The following is a 19,596-nucleotide window of genomic DNA, read 5'->3' as shown; positions in this document are numbered from 1 at the left end:
TATTGTAAACAGTGCTGCGATGAACATTGGGGTACACGCGTCTCTTTCAATTCTGGTTTCCTCGGTGTATATGCCCAGCAGTGGGATTGCTGGGTCATATGGCAGTTCTATTCCCAGTTTTTTAAGGAATCTCCACACTGTTCTCCATAGTGGCTGTACTAGTTTGCATTCCCACCAACAGTGTAAGAGGGTTCCCTTTTCTCCACACCCTCTCCAGCATTTATTGCTTGTAGACTTTTGGATAGCAGCCATTCTGACTGGTGTGAAATGATACCTCATTGTGGTTTTGATTTGCATTTCTCTAATAATGAGTGATGTTGAGCATCTTTTCATGTGTTTGTTAGCCATCTGTATGTCTTCTTTGGAGAAATGTCTGTTTAGTTCTTTGGCCCATTTAATATGCTGTCTAGGTTGGTGATAGCTTTTCTTCCAAGGAGTAAGCATCTTTTAATTTCATGGCTGCAGTCACTATCTGCAGTGATTTTGGAGCCCAAGAAAATAAAGTCTGTCATTATTTCCATTGTTTCCCCATCAATTTGCCATGAAGTAATGGGACCAGATGCCATGATTTTAGTTTTCTGAATGTTGAATTTAACCCAACTTTTTCACTCTCCTCTTTCACTTTCAAGAGGCTCTTTAGTTCTTCTTCACTTTCTGCCATAAGTGTGGTGTCATCTGTGAATCTGAATTCTCCAGGCCAGAATACTGGAGTGGGTAGCCTTTCCCTTCTCCAGGGGTCTTCCCAACCCAGGTATCTCCTGCATTGCAGGTGGATTATTTACCAGCTGAGCCACAAGGGAAGCCCCATTCTGGAATAGACAATACTAACGGAGTGAGAAAAGAATAAGTGCTCACTATTTTTTTTTTCTAAAATATTCACTAGCTACCTTGTGCTTAGTTTAAGAATCAGTCTCCTCTACATTTTCCTTTTTTTTTTTTTAAAGTCACAGTACAGAAGGGCTTGTTGGAAGTGGTAAGAGGTCAAAATAATGTAACCTAATATGAGCTAGACCTTAGACTTCCTGCTATGGAAGTGTAGTATTCCTTTGCTGATGTTGTTTGATTTGAGGGAAAATGCAAAACAACTTCAGGAAAGTGGAGAAGGCAGTGGTGTGACTGAGAAAGGAATTTGGTATTCATTATTGCTGCAGGCAATCTAGGAAACACCCAACAATATCAGAATAAAAATGAATTTGGGAAATGCACATGGGCTTTGAGGTTGCACTCACTTTACAGAAAGCCATTAAATGCTGGCTTTGTCAAATGCAGAAAAGAGAACAAATAAATATTTTATATCAGACACCTCCAATTCCCCAAAGTTGAAGCCAGTATTATTACATTGGCTTATAATGTAAACCAAAGAAAAGATAAAAGAAAAAGTCTGAAAAACTTTTATCATTGTTCTGACTTGGGTGTGCCTCTATAATGAATTGCGTCTGAAAGGAAGAACAATATAAATGTCCACCCACCAGGCTCAGAAGACAGAGAATGAAACTCATTTATCTCAATTGCTGGATAAGCCAGAGATATTTTAGGCAGAAGTTATAAACTGATGGGATTTTTGTTTATCTGATGTGAATAATAAAACAAAAACTCTAAATGTCAGCTTGGCATGCAGAAAGAAAACTACATTTGGTCATTGAAAAGATAGATTTCCTTATCATGGCAGGTTTTTAAATAAAAATTTAAGGAAACATTACTCTTTACTGTGAAATGAAGTAAATATTGCTATTGCAGTAAACACTTTTTGAAACTAGTGAGGTATTTCTTTTTCATTGTATGAAAAAAGTAGAGAAAATAATTAGTTTAATTCAAGGCTAGATGCAGTGATACAGCTTTTGAGCATTTGTTAGAATTCAGACAGAGAATATTATATAAAAATTACTGTTCTCCTTCAAACGTCAAGTTCAATCACACTTTCTCCCTGAAGTAACAATCTCTGTTAAAGAGGATGTTTCTCGCAAGGTGAGAAAGGACCTTTTTGTTCAATAGTAAACAAGTACTGTCTTCTTTTAGAAATGCCAAGTCATTGGTATAGTCTTTTGTTTGTAAAAGAAGATCCAGGGAATGACATTTTGCAAGATTTTCTATAAATATTATGACACCATGGTGGAATTATTCCAGAAAATATTGTGTGCTGTACCTCCTATCTGGAGAATCTTTAAGATATTTCACAGTATGTCTACTTAAGAGGCTGTGTGAGTTATTAACCCAAAGAATCTAGTTTAAAATATGTTTTTCTTATGTTCTGTTCATAGCACAGTTTCAACACAAGTCCCTTTGATTTCAAAAAGTGTGATTAGATAGAACACACAGAATGCCTAAATAACCCTTGAATGGATGTGAACAGAGTGGAAAATCTTCTCTTTCTCTAAAGTTACAAGAGTGAGTCAAGAACTGACATATGTGTGATTTGATGATAAAAGATACTGGAGATCAAAATAAGGAACTGGGACGATGAAATAAGCATCTTACCAACATTTTTCATTTATCTTTCTTATCAGAAAGTCATGTTAGTGGTTTCTATTTCTTTAGGGAATCTTTCTATTTATGAGAATATGGCTGTTTGGCATATAGTAATAAAGAAGGACCATTCCCTCAAAAGAGAGATTGGGATTAAATGTATGAGAAAAAGTATTTTTAAAAAGGGAAACAAAATGATTTGTACAGGTTACAAAATGTGTGGGAGAGTTAAGATGAACTAAATTTTATATCTTTTAAGGGAATAATTAAATTTGAATTTATTTTGCAATGTAAGTTTGAAAATTTTATAGCCAGAAAATAAAACATCAAAGAACAAAACAATCTTTTTAAAAACAAAGCTTACAGTTTTTGAAGAGGCACAGAAATTTTCAGTACATAGAATAGATAAATAAAAAGTGTATAATGGATACCTAATCACTCAGTGTATTTTATAATTGAATACTGATAGGTATTCAGAGGAAATTTTTCAAAGAAAAGAGTGTTTTAAAAATTTAAGGCACTTACTAAGTGGAAATTATAGTCCATTAAACTACAAGTTATTTTTAAATTAAACATATATTTTCATAAAGTTAATAGCATAGATTAAAATACTAAAATTAAAAACTAATTATGAGTGAGGATGAGTTCTTCCGATTTATGCAGTATCCATACTTAGCAATTGTTCTTGCACTGATACATAAACTAAGTTATCACAATAATACTTAATGTGATATATTATAGATAGTATTTTAAATTTACAATTTGTGAATCTGGTGTGAAAGAATTTATTAGGTTTATTAAATTTGCATGATCTATCAGATAAGAGGCTAGATTGCGGTGCAATAACTAATGACTACAAAATGTGAGTGCTTAAAATAACTAAAGTGTATTTCTATTTTGAGTTACACACGCATCTTGAGTTAGCTGAGATTCCACATCATCTTTTCTTGAGATTCCACTCTAACAGAGGAACTTCTATATGGAGAAGGAAAAACGCATGATAGACACACGCTACTCTTAACACTCTTATCCAGAAATAGCACATGGCATCACTGTCCATATGCCCCTGAGTGTATCATTTCATGACTGTTTTTGAGTTCTCTTGAGTCAAACTATATAATCTTTTCTCAGACTGGGGCACTTTGGAAAGGAACCCAAATATCTGGTGTTATAAACCGTAAATGTTGTCCACTATTCCAGTTCTATACACTGCAGTCCCTGACCTACAAGTTCACCCTGTAAGGAATTCAGGATGATGCATTTTGTGCTTTGGATATATGAGCCCTAGATAGTTAACACACATATTTAAGGGAGAATATCAATGACCCCAGGTTCTTGCATCTGACCAGACATAAGAAAGCTCTAAAGTCATTAATTGAGATATCTGTTCCTCTTATGTAGCAGTAACCATTCACCCAGACCTGGTCTGCACGTATTCCCTAGCTAAAATTCGTACATGTACTGGCTCCTTTCCTCCCTCTTCAGAGCAGTTCCTCAGAGCTACCTGAAAGGCTGTCTCCTGGTCTACAGTCCTCAGCAATACACTGAATAAACTCAACTCAAAGATTTTACGTTGTATGCATTTTTCTTCCTGGTGTATAGTTAAACAAAAATCTAGCCAATATTTAGTAGTATAAATAAGATTAGAACAACGAATATTTGACAATTAATTCAGAGTGTTTTGTTTCATTATATATCTATCTTACCAATTAAATATATTATTGTATATTACTGATTTTAGTCAATACATAGGATAGGTGCTATGTGAATTAGCAACATATTAGTAAAGTGTATATCAATTTCATTCTACCAACTGCTTGCATTTAAAATAAAATAAGGAGGTTTCCATTCACAAAAGATTATCTGTAATGGTAAATGCCCTCCTGCTTTAACAAATGGAAAATGGACAAAGTAGATGAAACGACTGTTTTTGGACATTAGATAACAGGCACAGTGGGAAAATACTACCTGAAGGAATGGAAACAAACAAGGTGAGCCTTTTCCCTAGTTTACTGCCTGGATAATGTACTCTGCATATAGATTAAATAAGCAGGATGACAGTATACAGCCTTGATGTACTCCACTGCCAATTTCGAACCAGTCTGTTATTCCATGTCTGGTTCTAACTGTTGCTTCTTGACCTGCATACAGGTTTCTCAGAAGGTAGGTAAGGTGACCTGGTATTCCCATCTGTTTAAGAATTTTCCACAGTTTGTTGTGATTCACACAGTCAAAGGCTCTCTTGTAATCAATGAAGCAGAACTAGATAATTTTCTGAAATTCCCTTGCTTTCTCTATGATCCAACAGATGATGGTTATTTGATCTCTGTTTCCTCTGCCTTTTCTAAATCTAGCTTGTACATCTGGGAGTTCTTGGTTCACCTATTGCTGAGCCTAGCTTGAAGGATTTTGAGCATTATTTTTCTAGCAAGTGAAATGAGCAAAATTGTGCAGCAGTTTGACATTCATTTGCATTGTCCTTCTTTGGGATTAGAGTATAAACTGACCTTTTCCAGTCTTGTGGCCACTACTGAATTTTCCAAATTCGATGGCATATTGAGTGCAGCACTTTAAACATCATCTTTTAGGGTTTTAAATGGCTCCATGGAATTCCATCACCTCCACTAGCTGGTTCAAAACTGGGAAAGGAAAATCTCAAGACTGTATATTGTCATCCTGCTTATTTAACTTATATGAAGAGTAAATCATGCAAATTGTTGGGCTGGATGAATCACAAGCTGGAATCAAGATCCCAGGGAGAAATATCAACAACCTCAGGTTTGCAGATGATACCATTCTAATGGTCAAAAGTGAAGAGGAACTAAACATTCTCTTCATGAAGGTGAAAAAGGAGAGTGAAAAAGCTGGCTTAAAACTTAACATTCAAAAAAACGAAGATAATGGCATCTGGTCCCATCACTTCATGGCAAATAGATGAGGGAAAAGGGGAAACAAATTTTATTTTCTAGGCTTCCAAAATCACTGAGAATGGTGACTGCAGCCATGAAGATGCTTGCTCCTTGGAAGAAAAGCTATGATAAACCTAGACAGTGTATTAAAAAACAGAGATATCACTTTACCAATAAAAGTTTGTATAGTCAAAGCTATGGTTTTTCCAGTAGTCATGTATGAATGTGAGAATTGAACTATAAAGAAGGTTGAGCACAGAACTGATGCTTTTGAATTGTGGTGCTGGAGAAAACTCTTGAGAGTCCCTTGAATTGCAAGGAGTCAAACCAGTCAATCCTAAAGGAAATCAACCCTGAATTATTCATAGGAAGGACTGATGCTAAAGCTGAAGCTCCAATACTCTTGCCACCTGATGCAAAGAGCCAGCTCGCTGGGAAAGACCCTGATGCTGGGAAATAGTTAGAGCAGGAGGAGAAGGGGGTGATAAAGGATGAGATGGTTGGATAGCATCATTGATTCAATGGATATGAGTGTGAGCAAACTCCATAACATAGTGAAGGACATGGAAGCCTGAAGCAATGCATTCTATGGGGTCACAGAGGCAGACACAACTTAGCTACTGAATAACAACCACTGCCTGGAAGCATTTCCCAGCTTCAGCACCATGTGCAAAAGCTCAACAAAGATCAGCGGTCTCACTGAGATAAGGAGACATAGGTAGGTCATGGAGAATAAGCCAGGTAAACTATTTCAGAATGGAGTCTTGGACTGAAAATCAAAGCACATATGTGTGTCAGAGGGCACATAAGCTAGATTAAAAAAATAAAATAAAACCAAGATATAACAATCATAGAAAAGGTATAAAATGAATAAATTCTAGAACTTACATGTTCTGTGATCATTCAAGTTTTCCCTAGCAACAGGGAACTAGAAAAAAATAGACTATAAAATCATACATACTAAACACATTCCAATGCTTAAGGAAAATTTGATTACTAGGAGGAACTACATGCAATTTACTAAAATAGACCCCAACAGGATATTGAAGATGAAAAATACAAAATTTAAAATAAAAAATATATGATACCTGAGATCAACAACTGATTAGAAAAAGAATAAGAAAAGATTCAGTTCAGTCCAGTCGCTTAGTCATGTCCGAATCTTTGCGACCACATGGACTATAGCACGCCAGGCTTCCCTGTCAATTACCAACTCCCAGACCTACTCAAACTCATGTCCACCAAGTCAGTGATGCCATTCAACCATCTCATCCTCTGTCATCCCCTCTCCTCCCACCTTCAATCTTTCCCAGCATCAGGGTCTTTTCTAGTGAATCAGTTCTTCCCATCAGGTGGCCACAGTACTGGAGTTTCAGCTCAGCATCAGTCCTTCCAATGAATATTCAGGACTGACTTCCTTTAGGATGGACTGGTTGAATCTCCTTGCAGTCCAAGGGACTCTCAAGAGTCTTCTCCAACACCATAGTTCAAAAGCATCAATTCTTTGGTGTTCAGCTTTCCTTATAGTCCAACTCTCACATCCATATATGACTACAGGAAAAACCATAGCTTTGACTAGATTTGTTGGCAAAGTAATATCTCTGCTTTTTAATATGCTGTCTAGGTTGGTCATAGCTTTTCTTCCAAGGAGCAAGCGTTTTTTTTTAATTTCATGGCTGCAGTCGCCCTATGCAGTGATTTTGGAGCCCCCCAAAATAAAGTCTGCCACTGTTTCCATTCTTTCCCCATCTATTTGCCATGAAGTGATGGGACCAGATGCCATGATCTTAGTTTTCTGAATGTTGAGCTTTAAGCCAACTTTTTCACTCTCCTCTTTCATTTTCATCAAGAAGATCTTTAGTTCTTCAATTTCTGCCATAAGGGTGACTGCATATCGGAGGTTACTGATATTTTTCCTGGCAATCTTGATTCCAAATTGTGCCTCATCCAGCCGAGCATTTCGCATGATGTATTCTGCATATAAGTTAAACAAGCAGCATGAAAATATTCAGCTTTGACATACTGCTCTCCAGATTTGGAACCAGTCTGTTGTTCCATGTCCAGTTCTAACTGTTGCTTCTTGACCTGCATACAGATTTCTCAGGAGGCAGGTCAGGTGTTCTGGTATTCCCATCTCTTTAGGAATTTTCCACAGTTTGTTGTGATCTACGCAGTCAAAGGCTTTGGCACAGTCAATAAAGCAGAAATAGATGATTTTCTGGAACTCTCTTGCTTTTTCGATGATTCAAAGGATGTTGGCAATTTGATCTCTGGTTCCTCTGCCTTTTTTAAAACCAGCTTGAACATCTGGAAGTTCATGGTTCACGTATTCATGAAGCCTGGCTTGGAGAATTTTAAGCATTATTTTACTAGCGTGTGAGATGAGTGCAATTGTGCAGTAGTTTGAACATTCTTTGGCATTACCTTTCTTTGTGATTGGAAGGAAAACTGCCCTTTTCCAGTCCTGTGGCCACTGCTAAGTTTTCCAGATTTGCTGGCATATTGAGGGCAGCACTTTAATAGCATCATTGTTTAGGATTTGAAATAGCTGAACTGGAATTCCATCTCCTCCACTAGCTTTGCTCATAGTGATGTTTGCTAAGGCCCATTTGACTTCACATTCCCAGATGTCTAGCTCTAGGTGAGTGAAGTGTAATACACAGCAATAGAAATTATTTAAAGCAAAGTACAAAGACTGTGACAAAATAAACTGAATATCAATGAACTGTGATGAAATATCAGTGCGACTAAAATATATGTATTTTGAGTACCAGAACAGAGAAAATATATGTAATAATGGTAAAAAAAAAAGCCTTTAAAGAAAAACAATTACAATAGAAGAAAGAAATACAGCATATAGTATAATTAAACAATTTAACTTTGGTTTAAAGTGGTAAGGTTAAAACAGTGCATACTGATGATGACATACAATCTACCTATATGCTGTGTACAGGAAACTTTAATTAAAAATACCCATGTAGGATAAAAGTTGGAAAACCTACCTGGTAAACATTAATTTAAAAAAGAACAACTGAAATGTCTATATTAATGTCTATATTATATGTCTATATTTAATTTATTAAAGTAGGGTTCAGAATAAGAATGATTCCAAGTAGTAAAGAGGGACATTTCACAATGATAAAAAGGTCAACTAATCAAAGAACATTGTAATTATAGATGTGCAAACATCTAATAACAGAACTTGAAGATATATGAAATAAAAATAATGAAACTAAAAGAAGAAATGAGAATCTAGGCAGAAAGGCAAATAATTTAAAATAAGCATCATTAAAATATAGCCTGCATGCACCAACTCTAGGATTATTTCTCTATTTTGATCCCCAATTCTTCCATTGATAAAGTCTTCTGAAAGTACCCTTCTGTCCTCAGATATATAATAGGGAATTAAATGATAAAGTGTTGTCCTTATTGGGATAGTTCTTTACAGTATGTGGAGGGAGAGTTACAATTTCAGAAGATTATAGAATTAGTAGTTAATGGAAGAGTTGCAAAAGATGAGAAATGCATGGAGCAGAAAGGAATTTGGTATAAAAAACCCACCTACGATATTCCTACTATACAAAACTGTGGACTTGAGGACGATTTATTAAAATAGTTCTCTTGATTATTTTAATTTTCTATAGTCCTTAATTCACATCTTGTTTACTGCCTCTTTCTTCACCCTAGAAATTTAAAACCCATAGTTGAGAGACTGATAAGCTCACCAAATATTTAACACTGAACACAGAACTAGACCTAATTTCCTAGCCTTCCTTGCAGTTACAAGGGTCCTGGTGACAGAGCTGTCATCACTGAAAGCTGGGCAGAAGTGATTTATGCTCACTTATTTAATAAGCAGACAACTTAAAACATTCCTGAGATCCTTTATGCCTTCTCTTTCCCACTGGCTATCTGAATGCAGACCATCCATCAAGGACTCCAAGAATTCAAGGAGATAATGGAGCCAGGAGAGAGGAAGATGCAGGATCCCCAAATCACCACTTAACATAAGGTGCCCAGAGTTGGGGAAGGAGAGGATGGAAGAAATTAGGAGAGTAGCACTGAAACATAACTATCACCATATGTAAACCATACAGCCAGTTGGAATTTGACGTCTGATGCAGGAAGTTCAAATCTGGTGTTCTGTGAGAATGTAGAGGGGTAGGATGGGATGGAAGGCGAGGGGAGGTTCAAGAGAGAGGGCGCATACGTATACCTATGGCTGATTCATGATATTGTATAGCAGGAACCAACACAATATTTTAAAGCAATTACCCTCCATTTAAAAATAAACTTAATAATAATAATGATAAAACAAGGTGCCCAGGAGGTCCAACAGAATGGTCAGACCATACTGTTTGATTGTATGAGTGTAAAAAACAGGTTTCTATTGTATTAATTTACTGAAATTTTGGTACATTTGCTGCAGCTCTCTAAATAACTGATTAATAAAATATTTTGAAATTAGGCAAGATATTTTGCTCTGTTTTGGGTGCACAGTGCCCTAGTGCTTCATATGAAACACTTTCATGTGAATTGGTTTTCTGGGGTGGTAATTGAGATCCCTGGAGAAGGCAATGGCACCCCACTCCAGTGTTCTTGCCAGGAAAATCCCATGGATGGAAAAGCCTGGTGGGCTGCCGTCTATGGGGTCGCACAGAGCCGGACACGACTGAAGCGACTTAGCAGCAGCAGCAGCAGCAATTGAGATCCCTGGTGTTTTGTTTTGTTTTGTTGCTCTGTTTTGTGACACTAGACTGTTAAGCTGGCTTCTTGCTCCTGATTACATTGGTTTTATAACTTATTTGGGGAAATATGGCCATCAAACTTTTTCATAACTTTGCCTAACTGTAAAATGACAACAGAAGACTGAAAACACTACTACCATTGCTAAGGTTTCTTCACAAGTTGGGAAAGAACAATGGATTTTTCTTTTACAAGTTTATATTCACACGTTTCCTAACATGATGTTCACTTAGCTGGTAATACAGTCAAAACTGCATGTCCAGTCACATTATATAATGAAGTAACAATCAGGAAAATCATCTTTATTTCTTGATAAAATCATTAACCCATTTTATGATGCAATTTAATAGAGTAATATTCATTATAAACAGATTCATCTCAAAGTTATTATTTCCCCATAAGTTAACTACATTTATTAAATCAAATACAGCATTACCAGGTCCCAGTGTAATTTAAAAATGAATTTGAGCTATTTTTTCATGTTTACATCCTTCATATGACTATCAAATATCATGCTAACATGTTGGATTCAATTTAACTCTAAGTTTAAAGTGCCATCACAAAATGACTATATTTACATTTAAATAATACTTTACTTTTGAAATAAACTGAGAATAAATTTATACATGAATTTTTGTGACCAAGATTTTATTTTTTCATTTTTGAAATTATGATATGCTGTTGTTAATCATGATTGGTTTTTATACTGAAGCCAAATCTTTAAATAGATAGTCACAGATTTAATTGTACTTAAAGTTTTAATTGTCTTCAATATTTCATTAGAACAAATGTTTACTGAACGTTTACTACCAGTAGATCATGGAAAATATGTGGTTACAGTAAAATGAATCATGCATGCTAAGTTGGTTCCGTCATGTCCGACTCTTTGTGACACTATGGACTGTGGCCTGCCAGGCTCCTCTACCAATGGGATTCTCCAGGCAAGAATACTGGAGAATCCCGGTTGCTATGCCCTCCTCCAAGGAGATCTTTCCAACCCGGGGATAAAACCCATGTCTCTTATAAGTCTCTTGCATTGGCAAGTGGCTTCTTTACCACTGCCACCACCTGGGAAGCCCTAATATTTGATATCTCCCTGGTTTTCTTTCTCTGTCCTTTTTTGTTTCTCTATTTGTTAGATATAAAATGGAGTATGATGTATGTGTTAGTATCTTGCACATAATAATCTAAATGATTGAGTAATTTCATTTTGAGGTATTCGTATGTGTGTCAATAATACAAATCACAGATAAGGGGGAAAAGTCCTTTTTTTCAGTATATTAGGAGGATGATTCAAAGGGGAATTTTTTCACACACTCTCTAGAATGTGCTGCTCACTAAAAATAATGTTTACATTTAATGTTTAAAAATGATTTTATTTTTCAAAGAATTCTAACAAGTAATTTTATTTTTTCTAAAACATGAAATTGTTCATCTTTCTCTAGAGTTTTTCCATAGAAAATGATGAAATAAATGTCATTTTTAAAATTTAAAATAATTTTAAGATATAAATTTGGACAGTTCTTTGAACAGAAAAACCAAACACTATTTTTACTTTACTCATACTAGAGTTCAGATAATCACTACTTAGCACCTAAAAGTCTTGTTTCATTTGTTTTTTTTTCCCCCTTTTGGACAGTCCTGAGAACTTAATTCATTGCTTGTTTGATCTACTAGGTAAAATAAATTACATGATCAAGATAGATAAAATTTTATGTTTTCATGTCTATTTTATTTCTTCATCACTGCAATAACTCCATAAGTGTGTGCCATCACTGCTTAATAGAACCAAGACAAAGTCAGGATAAGAAAATTGCCTGATGATAGACACCTAGGGTGTCTGAAGGTCTAGAGCAGACTGGCAAAATATTTAGTAAATACCTTAGATGAAGAGAAGATAGTAACACTATTTTTACAAAGGTAAGGAAAGTTCTTTGTTAGCATTAAAACACCACACACACACAGATGAATGTTCAGACCAAGTCTAATGTCTAATCACATGCTCTCCTGACTCCCTGGGTCTAGTCATTAGCTTCTCTTATAGGTTTCTGCAGAGCCTCTTCCTGATCTCTCTCTTTCTCCTGTGTCCACATTTGCCCTCTGGCAATAACCATCTGCAGAGCAGCCAGGAAAATCACCTTGAAATGTCAGCGAAGCATCTTCCGTCTATGCTCAAAATCTTCCATACTCTGCCATTTCACTGAAGATGAAGTCAGGTTCCTTATAATGACCTACAGAATCCCACTCATTCTGTGCAGCACCCTTTACCTCCCTTATTTTCATTTTCTCACGTCATTCTGCTTCTGTCACACTTGCTTCCTTGCTAGATGTGCAACCTACCACACCCTCACCTGCCTCAAAGATAGCTCACAGGTTTTTGTTTCAGGTTAGAACCCATATCCCCTGTATATCTTCTGCACTTAGATCGCTTCCATAAAGTCTTTGATCAAACATCTTCTCACTGAGATCCAACCTGAATACCTCACTGAACATGACACAATTACAGCCAACCCTCCAGATCACCCTTACCTTACTATATTTTTTTTTCTTTACTTTTTAATCTTATTGAAACATAATTAAAATTAGAAAAATCATGTGCTTTAAATTTACAATTCAATGATTTATAACATATTTACAGATTTGTACAGCCATAACCATTATCTAATTTTTAAAAATCTCTATAAATCTTTGTCCATTTACAATCATGTTCTATTCCCTCAAAGCAATCATAGGCAACTACTTACCTATTACTGTCTGTGATTTGTTTTTTGGACATTCCCTGTAAATGGCCTCATAAAATACATGTTATTCCATATTTAGCTTCTTATATCTAGCATGGTGCTCCCGTGTTTCATCCATGTTGTAACATGTATTGGTAATTATTTCCTTTTTATTGCTGAATATTACTCCATTATATGGAGTAATATACTCCTTTTTGTTTATCCATTCATGGACATCTGGGTCATTTTCAATGTATTGGCTGTTATGAACAATGCTGCCATAAACATTCATGGGAAGTTATTGTGTGGATGTATGTGTTCATTTTTCCTATTGTGTATGCCCAGTCATTCAGTCATGTCTAAATCTGCAACCCTGTGGACTGTAGCCAGCCAGGCTCCTCTGTTCATGGAATTTTCCAGGCAGGAATACTGGAATGGGTTGCCATTTCCTACTCCAGAAATCTGTCCCACCTCCCCAAACCTGTGTCTCTTGTACCTCCTGCATTGGCAGGTGGATTCTTTACCACTCTGCCAGAGTTTTACAGCATCCATGGCCTTCAAACATATCATAAATATGCTATTTATTCTTTTAATTACCTGAAAAATTTTGTTGAATGAATAAAACAGTGTTCACACATAGCATATTTCTGTTTCTAGATATATATTTTTAAGCAGCATATTTCTTCATGCTTCCACTTTTCCATCAAATATGTATTTAGTCTTTTCTACGCTATAGAAATATGTTAGGATTAATATGTATAAAAGTGGGTGGGAAGGGAAGGAAATAACTTTCAAATGATAAAAAGAAACCGAGGTGGGTAAAATAGACCTCAAAACTTGTGAATATGTTAAGTTACATTACAAGTGTGAATTAAGGTTATATACAGATAGGGTTAAGTTTGTTCATCAGCTGACCTTAAAATAAGAAGCATATCTTAGGTTATTCAGTTGGAGCCATCATAATCACACAAGTACTTTGTAAGTAAGAGAAGCAGAAATTCTGAGTGAAAATAAGAAATGGATGGTAGAAACAGAGTGTTAGAGGGATGTGATATGAGAAAAAAACTCAAACCCTGATTGCTGGTTTGAAGATAAAAGGATTCAGGAAATATGGGCAGCCTAGACGCTCTTAGAGGCAAGAACATAGATTCTTCCCTAGAGGTACCAGAAAGGAATGCAGCCCTGATGATCCCTTTATTTTAGCCTGACCCACTTCAGACTTCTCTCTAGAAATATAAGATAATATATTTGCACCATATTAAGCTACTAAGTTTGTGGTATAGCAGCAACAGAAAGCTAATAGAGAAACCACATGTACTAACTGCGCAGGAGGACAAGAGGAAGGGCCTGAATACCTACTGTGTTAATAAACTCTTGCTTTTGTGTATACTATACTCAACCCAAAATAAATTTTCTAAAAAGTAGGAGTCATGGTCTGTGCTCTTGAGGGAGAAAAAAAAAAAAAAAGCTTACAAACTAGTCAAACTTTCCAATGGGAAAACACAACCATATGGCAGAGATGTTAGAAGCACACAATTGTGCCAACAGGATAATCAACCATCATTTACATGGCCAGCCATCCCAGAGAACTGGCAACCAAGGGGCATCACTGCAGCAGCTGTTTCCACGGCCCCAAATCCTTATGATAGTAACTAAAAAAGAAACAGAACCAACAAGCATGTAGAAAGCCTCTGAGATCTTGAATGTGTGAAGCTGAGAGGCAGCATGGAATAATAAAAGGTGTATGGAGCTACCTAGATCATCTAGGCACTTATCTCGACTCTACCCCAAGATAGGCTTGTGACCTTGGGCAAGTGACCTAAGCATTATCTCTTTCCTTATCTCTAAAATGAAGCTGGACCCTTCCAGTTATTCTCTGGGAACTGGTGAGATCACTTCCAAAATAAGCTAAATATGCTTTCTTTAATTCACGACTTTTTATAAAACAGATATAAGCAAGGACAATTTTAGTACCAGGAAAAAGTTTATGTGGAAAATTTACTTAATATCCAGAAAATAATTATTAACTACCCATTTCTTGCCAGACTGTTTTACATCCTTATAAACACATTAACACTTGCTAATTTAAACACAAAGTATATAATATATTTAGAAAAGATGCATATTTACAGAGTACATATATAGAAAGGCTATATTATATAAAGCATAAAAGTTTTATAACCAAGCCTGTATATGTTCGAGATTCTGAATACATAACTAAAAGAATAAAAGAAATTTTGATATGGCCACAGTATCAGTCAGAATTCCCAGAGAAAGATAATCACCAACAGGATATATATATATATATATGTATATGTATGTACCTCATAAGGAATTATTAATATGTCAAATGACTATGGAAGCTGAGAAGTCCCAGGAACGACAGCCAGTTGGACACCAGCAAAACCAGTGGTATAATTTCCAATCGAAGGCAGGAAGGTTCAAGACCCAACAGGAGTGAATGTTTTAGTTTGAGCCCCAAAGCAGTAAAAGACCAGTGTCCCTGATCAAGGAAGTCTAGTAGGAAAATTCTCTCTTACTTGGGGGTCTGTTAGTGACCAAAAGGTATTAACTTCACAGAACATTCTAGTGGGCTCAGGAATACCTAGGAAAGAACTATCTATGCCTCAGTAATCCTCTTGCAATTATGACCCAAACTATGGTGGTCAGTTATTCAGAGACGAAAATCATTTTACTTCATCAGGTAAACCAGAGAGTGTGGTGGAGGCAAGGATGGATAAAAGATACAGTACCTGAACAGTCCATGTCAAAATCATATGTAGTTTTAAAAATATTAAAATATGGGCCTTCCCTGGTGGTCCAATGGTAAAGAATCTGCCTGCCAATGCAGGGGACACGGATTGGATCCTTAGTTGAGGAAGATTCCACATGCCGCAGGGCAACTAAGTCTGTGTGCCACAGCAAACAAGAGAAGCCACAGCAATGAGAAGTCTGAGCCCCGTACTTGAGAGTAGACCCAGCTCACCATCACTAGAGAAAGGCTGAGTGAAGCACCCAAGACCCAATAGCCCCCACCCCCAGAAAAAAAAATAACTAAAGTATATGAATGATGTACTACTAAAGAAGAAGAAATGAAGTTATTCCATAATAAACAACTTCAGGTCGTCACAAAGTATAACAATTTTTCCTTGTACCAATAAAAGGCTTTTAAGAGGAAAAACTCTTTAAAATAAATAACCTTTTACTGCAATGTATCTTTATAAATATATGTACATAGATTGCACATATTTAAGCAAAAATATGACTCTCTTAGTGAAGTTGCTCAGTGGTGTCCGACTCTTTGTGACAACATGTACTGTAGCCTACCAGGCTCCTCCGGATCCATGGGATTTTCCAGGCAAGAGTACTGGAATGGGTTGCCATTTCCTTCTCCAGGGGATCCTCCCAATTCAGGAATCGAACCCGTGTCTCCCACGTTGCTGGCAGATGCTTTACCGTCTGAGCCACCAGGGAAGCCATGACTCTCTTATTCAGATATTATTTTGGCTACCTTTAATTATTATTTCCAAATATTTCTTGAGGCTTTATGATCTTTCCCGGTAAAGTCAATTTCTTTCAAAATTATAGTTTTTGACAGCATGAATGAATTAAAAGTAGCTATTGTTGGTTTCCTTTTAATAGAGTTTAATAGAGTTTAAAACACAAGTCAATTACAGAATATGTTCTCTCATTTTCTGAATAATTTTTTTAAAAATGTAAGTCTATATGTGTAATTTAGCTACAGCAACTAGGAAAAATGAAGATATCTTTATGCAAATTAAGTAAAATAATAGCAAGTACTCCAAAAATCCATATTTCAAAGGCTCCTCAGTAACAGTGTTTTATTCTAATAAGTATGCAAGATTATAATCTTAAATAAGGAGCATTTATTAAAAACTGTCACTTATTTTGCCACCTCATTATCTGTATATTATTTCATTTAATTATCACAGAAACCCTATGGCTTAAATACATCATCATATTTGTAAAGTTATAAACTTACAGCTTAAATATCTGGTGACAGAAATAGGAGTGCAAACTCAGAGCTGTCTTAATACATATCTATAGTCTTAAAAATTCACTCAAAATATTCAAGGGCTGTAACTTAAAAGTCTCGTTTTTCTCATCAGTAATACTGGAATAATGATAGTGGGCTCAGGCTTGTGTATGAATATGTGTAAGATGAACAAGTATGTAATTAGATAAATATCATACGAAACTCTAATTCAGTTTCAGGAACAAACTAGGTACCACCATTGGCTTCTCCCTAGAAGATCTTCAACAAATACTACCTATCTGGGTCTCAAGTTTATTATCTCCAGAATGAAAGAAATACAGACTTTGCTATGTTGAACTGCAGAATACTTGTCATAATGTATATGAAAACTCCTCATGATGTATAATGTATATATGTATGTATGTATATATATATATATATATATATATATATACATGTACAGCATACATGTATAATCAATGTGACACTTTTTTGAAGTCCTTTATAGTTTTCAGTTTATATAGAACTCTAAATGTGTTTACTAGTAGTGTAAATAATCATTCCTATTCCATATTATATCTCCTAAATAGACATTAAACATTGTTTCTATATATTAAACTAGCTTTCCTGTTTTGCTTTTTTTTTTTTAATGGCACTTCTGGAATTTTTTTCTTTTAAAGGAATGAGATGATAGCTTCACCCCTTTTCTAGGTGTGAACTACACCTCAATGAATCTGATGCATATTGTTTCCAAGTACTCTCCTCAATTTATTTTAAAAATTATTTTTTTAATAAGCAATAATCTGTTGCTACAAGAATATAAAGTGAAAATATCTATCTCAGCAACACTTAGGCATTTTTTGCTTTCGTTTTTAAACTAGTGGCTTAAATTTTTCAGTCTTTATTATCGAAGACAGTAACTTCAGAATTGCAAAATATTATTGACTTGATTCCAATCCAATTAGAATCTACACAATATTGAATTGGGCTTCTCAGTTTGGTGCACTGGTAAAGAATCTGCCTGCCAATGCAGGATACATAAAAGATGTAGGTTTGATTTCTGGGTCAGGAAGATCTCCTGGAGTAGGAAATGGCTACCCACCTCAGTATTCTTGCCTGGAAAATTCCACGGACAGAGGAGCCTGGCCAGCTACAGTCCCTGGGGTCATAAAGAATCGGACCGATTGAGCACTCTACTGCACTGCAACACTGAATCTTAAATATATATATATGTGTATATATATTTATAAATCAAGGTTACCTCATGACAAATAGGAACTCAAATATTACAGTCAGGGATTAGATAAAAGAGAATATTCAGTGGTAAGTGCATCATTTATCATAATGAGTATTCATTATGATAAAATAACCAATGTTTATATTAAATATATTGGATCTTCAGAAAAAACTCCAATAAAATCAATAATTTTTTGAGATCTATATGGGATAAACATTAAAATAATGCCTATTTTCAGATTAGATTTGAATTGTTTTGGTATAAATTGCTAAAGAAAATCATTACAAAGCTGCTTTTTGATTTAAATAGAATAGCCCTCTTAGACATCACTCCAGTACTCTTGCCTGGAAAATTCCATGGAGGGAGGAGTTTGGCGGGCTACAGTTTACAGAGTCATACATGACTGAGCATGCATGTATGCACACACATAGCTTATTAGATACATTTTTTAAACTCTTAGAAATTTATTGAAATGTAGTTGGCATATGTTAGTTTCAAGTACACCATATAATGGTATTTATATACCACATAATGATATTTGCATATTTAAGATATACCTCTTAAATTATGAGTGCATCATTAAAGTCCCAAACTAAAAGAACCCCATGCCCATTAGAATCCAAGCAAATTGGCATTTAAAAATTTCTACTGTCATTCTCCAAGTAACGAGGACAACTTCAATACCAAGCACTGTTTATTTGTATTTCTTGACATTTCGTTTACATTACACACTTATCAAATGCACTGCCAAATATTTTATTTTAAACTAAATCCCTTTTCCCAAGCATATTTTATTAAAGAGTAAAACTGCTAAAATTTAAGATACACCTGGGCTTCCCTGGGGCTCAGTGGTAAAGAATCCGCCTGCCAATACAGGAGATGCAAGTTCTATGCCCGGCCTGGGAAGATCCCCTGCAGAAGGAAATGGCAACCTGCTCCTGTATTCTTGCCTGGGAAGTCCCATGAACAGAGAAGCCTGGCAGGTTATAGTCTATGGGGTTGCGAAAGAGTCGGACACTACTTAGTGACTGAAGAACAAGATTGCTTATGTTCAAATACAGTGGATGATTCCAAAATGTTCTGCAAAGTGTTAGTAGTAGCGTTTTGAGCATTTCTTACTAGTCAACACTTTAAATAGACAAATAACCAGCAATAGCGTCCCAGGTGGCACAGTAGTAAAGAATCCACCTGACAATTCAAGAGACACTAGAGATATGGATTGGATCCCTGGGTCAGGAGGATTCCCTGGAGTAGGAAATGGTAAACCACTCCAGTATTCTTGCTTGGAAAATTCCATGGAGGGAGGAGTCTGGCAGGCTACAGTCCATGGGACCACAGAGTCGGACATGACTGAGTATGCACGCGTGCACACACATAGCTTATTAGACACTTTTTTTAAACTCTTAGAAAATTATTCAAATGTAATTGACATATATTAGTTTCAAGTATACCACATAATGATATTTGCATACACTATGAAATGATCACCACAATAAGTCAAGGAATCGTCTTTCCCCATACAAA

Source organism: Giraffa tippelskirchi, chromosome 11 (assembly GCF_054371585.1).
Source record: "Giraffa tippelskirchi isolate mGirTip1 chromosome 11, T2T-mGirTip1v1.2.pri, whole genome shotgun sequence".
Lineage (NCBI taxonomy): Eukaryota > Metazoa > Chordata > Mammalia > Artiodactyla > Giraffidae > Giraffa > Giraffa tippelskirchi.
This window is presented reverse-complemented; position numbering follows the sequence as displayed.